We start from the raw sequence: 6,941 nt of genomic DNA, 5'->3' as shown, positions 1-6,941 counted from the left end.
CGTGTGCACAGACGGACGGACGGACGGACAGACGGTCACCGCTTAATCGATTTCTCTTTTCATTCTGATCATTTATGTATACATTTGTCTATATCAATCTCGATTCGTTTTGCCTGTTACAAACAACCGTTATGTGAACAAAGCTATAATACCCTTGTGCACAAGTGCGCTCGGGTATTAAAACCTTAGAGGCTTAAAGAGCAAATATTTAATTTATTTAATGAGATACTAATTATCTTCTTCTTCTTTATTGGCGCTGTAACCGCCTAAGGGATTTTGGCCGAGTCCACAACAGCACGCCAGTCATTTCTCTTCTGTGCTAACTGACGCCAATTGGAAATGCCAAGTGAAACCAAGTCCTTCTCCACCTGGTCTTTTCATCGCAAAGGAGGCCTTCCCCTTCCTCTGTTACCAGTATCGCGGCCCGCGTTTTATATTTTCAGAGCAGGAGCGTTTCTGTCCATTACAACGACATGGCCAAGCCAGCGGAGCCGCTGAATTTTAATTCGCTGCACTATGTCTATATCGTTGTAAAGCTCATACAGCTCATCGTTAAATCGTCTGCGATATTCGCCATCACCAGCGCGTAAAGGTCCGTAAATCTTTCGCAGAATCTTTCTCTCGAAAACTCCAAGAGCCGCCTCATCAGATGCTTTCATTGTCCATGCCTCCGCGCTATACACCAGCACAGGCATGATGAGTGACTTATAGAGTGTGATCTTTGTGCGACGAGAGTGGACTTTACTTCTCAATTGCCTACTCAGCCCAAAGTAGCACTTGTTGGCAAGAGTGATTCTCCGTTGGATTTCAAGGCTGACATTATTATTGGTGTTAATGCTGGTTCCCAAATAAACGAAGTCGTCTACTTCTTCAAACTTGTAACTGTCAACAGTGACGTGAGTGCCAAGACGCGTATGCTCTGACTATTTGTGTGATGACAGGAGATGCTTCGTTTTGTCCTCGTTCACCACCAGACTCATTCGCTTTGCTTCTCTATCCAATCCCGAGAAGGCAGAACAGACGTAGCCCTTGTTTTTTACCGATAATATCGATGTCGTCGCATACGCCAGCAATTGTACGCTCTTATAAAGTATTGTGCCTGAGCGGTTCAGTTCTGCGGCTCTTATTATCTTCTCCAACATCAGATTAAAGAAATCACACGAAAGGGAGTCCCCTTGTCTGAAACCTCGTTTGGTAACAAACGGCTCGTAGAGGTCCTTCCCTATTCTGACGGAGCTGGTGGTATTCCTCAACGTCATTTTACACAGCCGTATTAGTTTCGCGGGGATACCAAATTCAGACATCGCGGCATAAAGGCAACTTCTCTTCTGCTGTCGAAAGCGGCTTTGAAATCGACAAATAGATGGTGTGTGTCGATCCTATTCTGCGGGTCTTTTCCAAGATTTGGCGTATTGTGAATACCTGATCTATGGTGGATTTTCCAGGCCTAAAACCACACTGATAAGGTCCAATCAGCTCGTTTACGGTGGGCTTCAGTCTTTCGCACAATACACTCGTTAAGACCTTATAACCTATGCTTAGAAGGCTGATTCCGCGGTAGTTGGCGCGTATGGCGGGGTCGCCTTTCTCGTGGATTGGGCAGAGCACACTTAAATTCCAGTCGTCGGGCATGCGTTCCTCTGACCATATTCTGCATCTCATCAGCTCCTCGCCGACGTACTTGAATAGCTCGGCTGGCACGCCGTCAGATTCAGCAGCTTTGTTGTTTTTCAGCCGCGTGCGTGTTCGCTATTCGTCCCTCGTCATAATCAGGCGGTGGGACAGCTACTCCATCATCATCGACTGGGGACTCGGATAGAGAAGATACTAATTATAACACATATTAAAAGTGTTGTTGCTTTATGAATATTTTTATATTATTTTAAATTTTTAGTTTAATTAATTAATAACTTGCAATATTCAATGTGGCCTTTATATCATTGGCGGGCATTTATTGATTTTCCAAACACATGTAATTGGGCATCAAAAAGCTGCTTGCTGCGACGTCGACGTCGATAGTATATCATCGTCTTCGTGCGTCTTACGATAATTGACGATTAACTGATGCTTCGCTGGTATTTCGGCAAAGCAGATCAGTTGCATGATGCAATAATACGAGGTGTTATCAGTTGGCAAATTCTCGCTCTAATTCCGCCATATTGACTGCCTTACGTGAAACAGTGTTACTTCTTTAACTATTCTTTGCCCATTAATATAGTTGAATGTTTTTTATTTTTTCTCAGCATACACACTTTGTTTTCATAAAAAGGTATTTTATTTTATTTTATTTCATTTCATAACGAATACACTATAAAAAGCAAATTTTTTGTGTAAGAGAAAATGTGAAATTTTATATTTTTCCCTCATATGGGGATTCATTTCTTCCCGTTTTTCTGAAAATTTCACGCGACTGAAAATTTCANCTCTAATTCCGCCATATTGACTGCCTTACGTGAAACAGTGTTACTTCTTTAACTATTCTTTGCCCATTAATATAGTTGAATGTTTTTTATTTTTTCTCAGCATACACACTTTGTTTTCATAAAAAGGTATTTTATTTTATTTTATTTCATTTCATAACGAATACACTATAAAAAGCAAATTTTTTGTGTAAGAGAAAATCTGAAATTTTATATTTTTCCCTCATATGGGGATTCATTTCTTCCCGTTTTTCTGAAAATTTCACGCGACTGATAATTTCACAAACAAAAATGATAGTATTTACAAATACTTGCAAATATTTGTTAATTATTTTAATTTGAGAATTGTCTTAAAATAATCGAAAGTTATTTAAAAAATTAAAATATTTATTGCTCGAGTAATTGATTAACCGAACAGCTGATTAACTAACTTGCAGCCCTAGTTCACATACATAGCATTGTAGCATTATGTTTTAAAATAATTTGCAATTGTATAAATATTACTAAAAATATTTTTGAATGGTAATATTTATAACATTTTACAAATGTGTGTATTATTTTAAAACAGGGACTGAAAATAATCATAATTTTTTAAATTTTTACCAAAAAAATCAACAAGTTGTAATCGTCGTAAAACAATTTTGACTCAATGATAATAATTATTATTGAGTTTTATTTGTTAAATACTTGTATATTATTATTATACACACATTTGTAAAATGTTTTAAATACTTTTGTACTATTTTAAAACCATTTAAAAATTTTGCCTAGTATAAATTCAAAAATTATCTAAATTAAAACAATGTTATTGAAATTATTTTTCAGAACTCGTTGGCAAGTAATTTGGAGTCTCCAATTCTCCGAAATTGGGCTCCGATGCGTGGTAAAAAACCTTCCGGAAAACTTTACAACCGCTATTTCAATGTCCGTAAAAAGCGTAGATTATCACTTGCAAGTTCTTCCAGCACCATGGCTGGTACTGAGTCGCTCTGCGAAGACAGTGAAAGCTCCAGCGATGAAGTAGATGACAACGTTTTGCAAATCATGAAGCTTGGCTGAAGTACAATGACAATGACTTATCAATTTTCTAAGTTTTTACTTTAAGTTTTAATTTACGTATAATATCAATTATGAAGAAATTTCAGAACATGTAAAAATTTTCTTACAACTGCATTTCCGCGTCAAAAACCTTAATTTTGTACAAAGGAACTTTATATACATAAAAGTAATTTTTATCTATGCTTGTTTTTGAACAAGAAGTTACATGTGCATAAAATTGAATACTTAGCTATCGATTTAAACAAAAAAGTGTAGGGTATTTATTCAGAAATAGAAGTTCATAGTTTTGATGAACATTACAAAGCTATTCTTACTAAAAAAAATACTAAAGTACTTGCTGTAAACGAAATTAAAAATTGTAAAAGTTTTCCTCTAAATATTCATACAATGCTAAATGCTTCATCTTATATACTACTAAAATTATTGTAACTTTTACAAATACATACTCATATGTGTTATTAAAAAAATTACAATAGAATTATTGTATTATATTAATATAAACTTTTTATAAATAAAAAAATTTAAAACTGTATTTAACTGCATTTTGTTCTTTCAACAGATATTACTGTAGTTTAGGGAACAAAACATTTGACTGTTATTTCAACAGTAATCGTAGGTGTTCTAAAGACGACAGACTATCTGTTATTTCAACTGCGAAAACTGTAATTTCCAAGATGACAGAAATCTTTATTTTAACACATAATACTGTCATTTTTAAGACAACAGAAATCACTGTTGTTCAAACAGTCTAAACTTTCACCTACAAAGTGACGGATATGTTGATTTAACAGGGTCCTGTTAATATGAAAAAACAGCTTTCTTTCGTTTTCACTGCTAAAAACTGTTATTTTCGGGTTAACAGTTTTATGGGTCGATTACGGATAGCAACGAAACCACGGTTCGGTTGCCAGCTGGCAACGCAACTGGAAGGAAAATTTGTATTACGAATGGCAACTATCGTCAGTTGCTAAAGAGTTATCGATAATCGAAATTTGACAGTGCGACAATCAGTAAGGGGCTTTAAACAAGCTGTGCGAGTAAAATTAAATGAATAAAATAAAGAGTTTTAAAGAAAGCAATAAAGCCAAGTTCATCACAATTATTTGTTTAAGAGGAAGAGAACGCATGAACGCGGCCGCAATCAGGCAACATTTAAAGGATAAATTCAATCCTCTAGAGCTACCGCGTGCACTGTTAGCAAAAGTTAATGCTTTCCAGGCTTTTCTTTTATTATCGTTTGTGTTCATTTTCAAAGCATATAGAGGACTTCCAAAAGGAGCTGTGGTATAATTGGTTAATAAACAGATGAACCTCTTCGTTCAACTTCAATACCTCCGCTCATAAAAGCTTGCGCCCCTCTTCGATTTTTCGCAAAAGGAAGTGGCACAGCAATGACTTCAATTTGGAAAACTTGGTGTGGCGGTAGTTTTAAAAGAGGTGCTTCAGTTGAAAAAAAAATCAGGAAAAAATTTGTAATCAGTGTTCGCTTTTGTATCGCCAAAAGGGCGATTCCACGGGAACTAAAATTTCATGTTATTGTTTTGTTAGTTTCACCATATTCTGTGAAAGCAAACTGCATTGCAAAATGTTAATATCGTTCAAATTATTAAAAAGTAAAATATATGACACAATTCTCAGTTTTCGCTCCTAAATACTCTCCAAAAACGTTCCCAGCAACCACAAAAATGTAGTCGCCTGTATACACACTTTGTAGCAACTGCAGTTGCCAGTTGAAAGATGCCAGTTGCTATCTGTAATATCGTTTTGGCAACTAGCAACGCAACTGAAGTTCGATTGCTATCGATAATCGACCCATTAATAATTAATCGCGCGATGGCGCCAACGCGGACCGCCGCTGTTAAGGGCCAACAGGCTCGCTTCCCCCCTCGCCATTACGCCGGAAAATTTATTTGTTTATATACTTTCATAGTTTAAATGCTCTATGTGAATGTGCGATGAGGAGTTGGGGTTGTTTGTGTACCCACGCCGCACAAATACTGTGGTGATGTGGATGACGCACGAGCTGTTTTAACTGGGAAGGCGACTGAAAATTTCACAAACAAAAATGACTAAAGGCCACATAGAACTTTCGCGTTGGCGTTGGTTGGACAGAACGCACGTTTAAAGTATGCTTGCTACAATGAACGCTTGGCAGCGAATGCTTGGGCCACTAAATTAACATACAAACGACAGATAAATTAATATTTCATATCAATAACTGCGTTAAAAACGATATTTCTTGCCCGCACTTGAATAAAAAGGAATACTATTTCACATAATTTTATTTATTTGCAACAGCTAATGAGCGACGCACGCGAAAAGTTGAGAGTTGGCCATCTTTTTGCTTTGTGTTGGCGTGAGGGTTGTCATGTATTCATAGTCAGCTGTTGAAGCGACGCCAACGCCAAAGTTCTATGTGGACGGGCCTTAAAGAGCAATAACATAAGTCAGCCGCGGTCGAGTGATTTGTGTGACATCAAGGCACACACCGCCAATCAGGAGAGAAGCTCGGCCAATCATTTTAAACTTTGCATAGATTGCTTTGCAGAGCTCAGTAGCCATACAAATCTAAATGGTAATACAAGCATTTTTTGTCCAATTTGCCGTCAAATTGTTCGACAATCGACGAAGGTATTTATTTAACTTTTTATTTTTTCATGTTTTTTTTTGGTGAAACTTTGAATTATTTCATTTTCATACACTTGTGCATTAGACTGCATCACTCCCCATAAACAAAAAAACGGTACTGTTCCATTGGAATTATAAAATCTTTTATATTGTAAGAAAATATTTCGGAAAAATATTAAGATTTAAGCGATCTGAACCGATTTGAAAATACCTCCAAAAATGGAGTTTTTTATGAATCAAAATAGTTTCTTAAAGATGTTTTTTGAAGAAATCCCCTCAAATGACAAAACGGTTTAAGCTTAAAAAATTTACATCACAATATTAAAAAAAAAAATTTGAACCGAATCGTAATAATGAGATTTTTGATTCTGTTTTTTTTTACTTTTTTCTAAGATTGGTATAAGAAAAACTTGAATAACTGAACCTAAATCTTCCGATTTAGACTTCTGAGGTATTATTGGAAAGGTATTTTCTCACCCTTACTATTTCTTTGCTAATAAGCTCATTCAAAGGATGAAAGAGAAAGGTAGGACGAACGAACATCATTCAAAGTTGAATTAAGATGTGTTGGTATTTGAAAAAAAAAATATATAAGTAAAAATAGTGGGAAAATACCTTTCTACCGAGATCCCATAAGTCTAAATCAGAATAGTTTTGGCCCAGTTATTTAAGTTTTTCGTAAATCAATCTTTGAAAAAAGTAAAAAAACAGCATCAAAAATCTCATTCTTACGATTCCGTTGAAAAGATTTTTAAATATTTTTATGCAGATTTTTTAAGCTTAATCTGTTTTGTCATCTGAGGGGACTTTTTTCAAAAAGTTCTTTAAGAAACT

The sequence above is a fragment of the Rhagoletis zephyria genome, unplaced genomic scaffold (genome assembly GCF_001687245.7).
Source record: "Rhagoletis zephyria isolate East Lansing unplaced genomic scaffold, Rhagoletis_zephyria_1.1 Rzeph_scaffold_08479, whole genome shotgun sequence".
In the NCBI taxonomy this organism is placed as follows: domain Eukaryota; kingdom Metazoa; phylum Arthropoda; class Insecta; order Diptera; family Tephritidae; genus Rhagoletis; species Rhagoletis zephyria.
Note: the sequence above shows the minus strand (reverse complement) of the source record.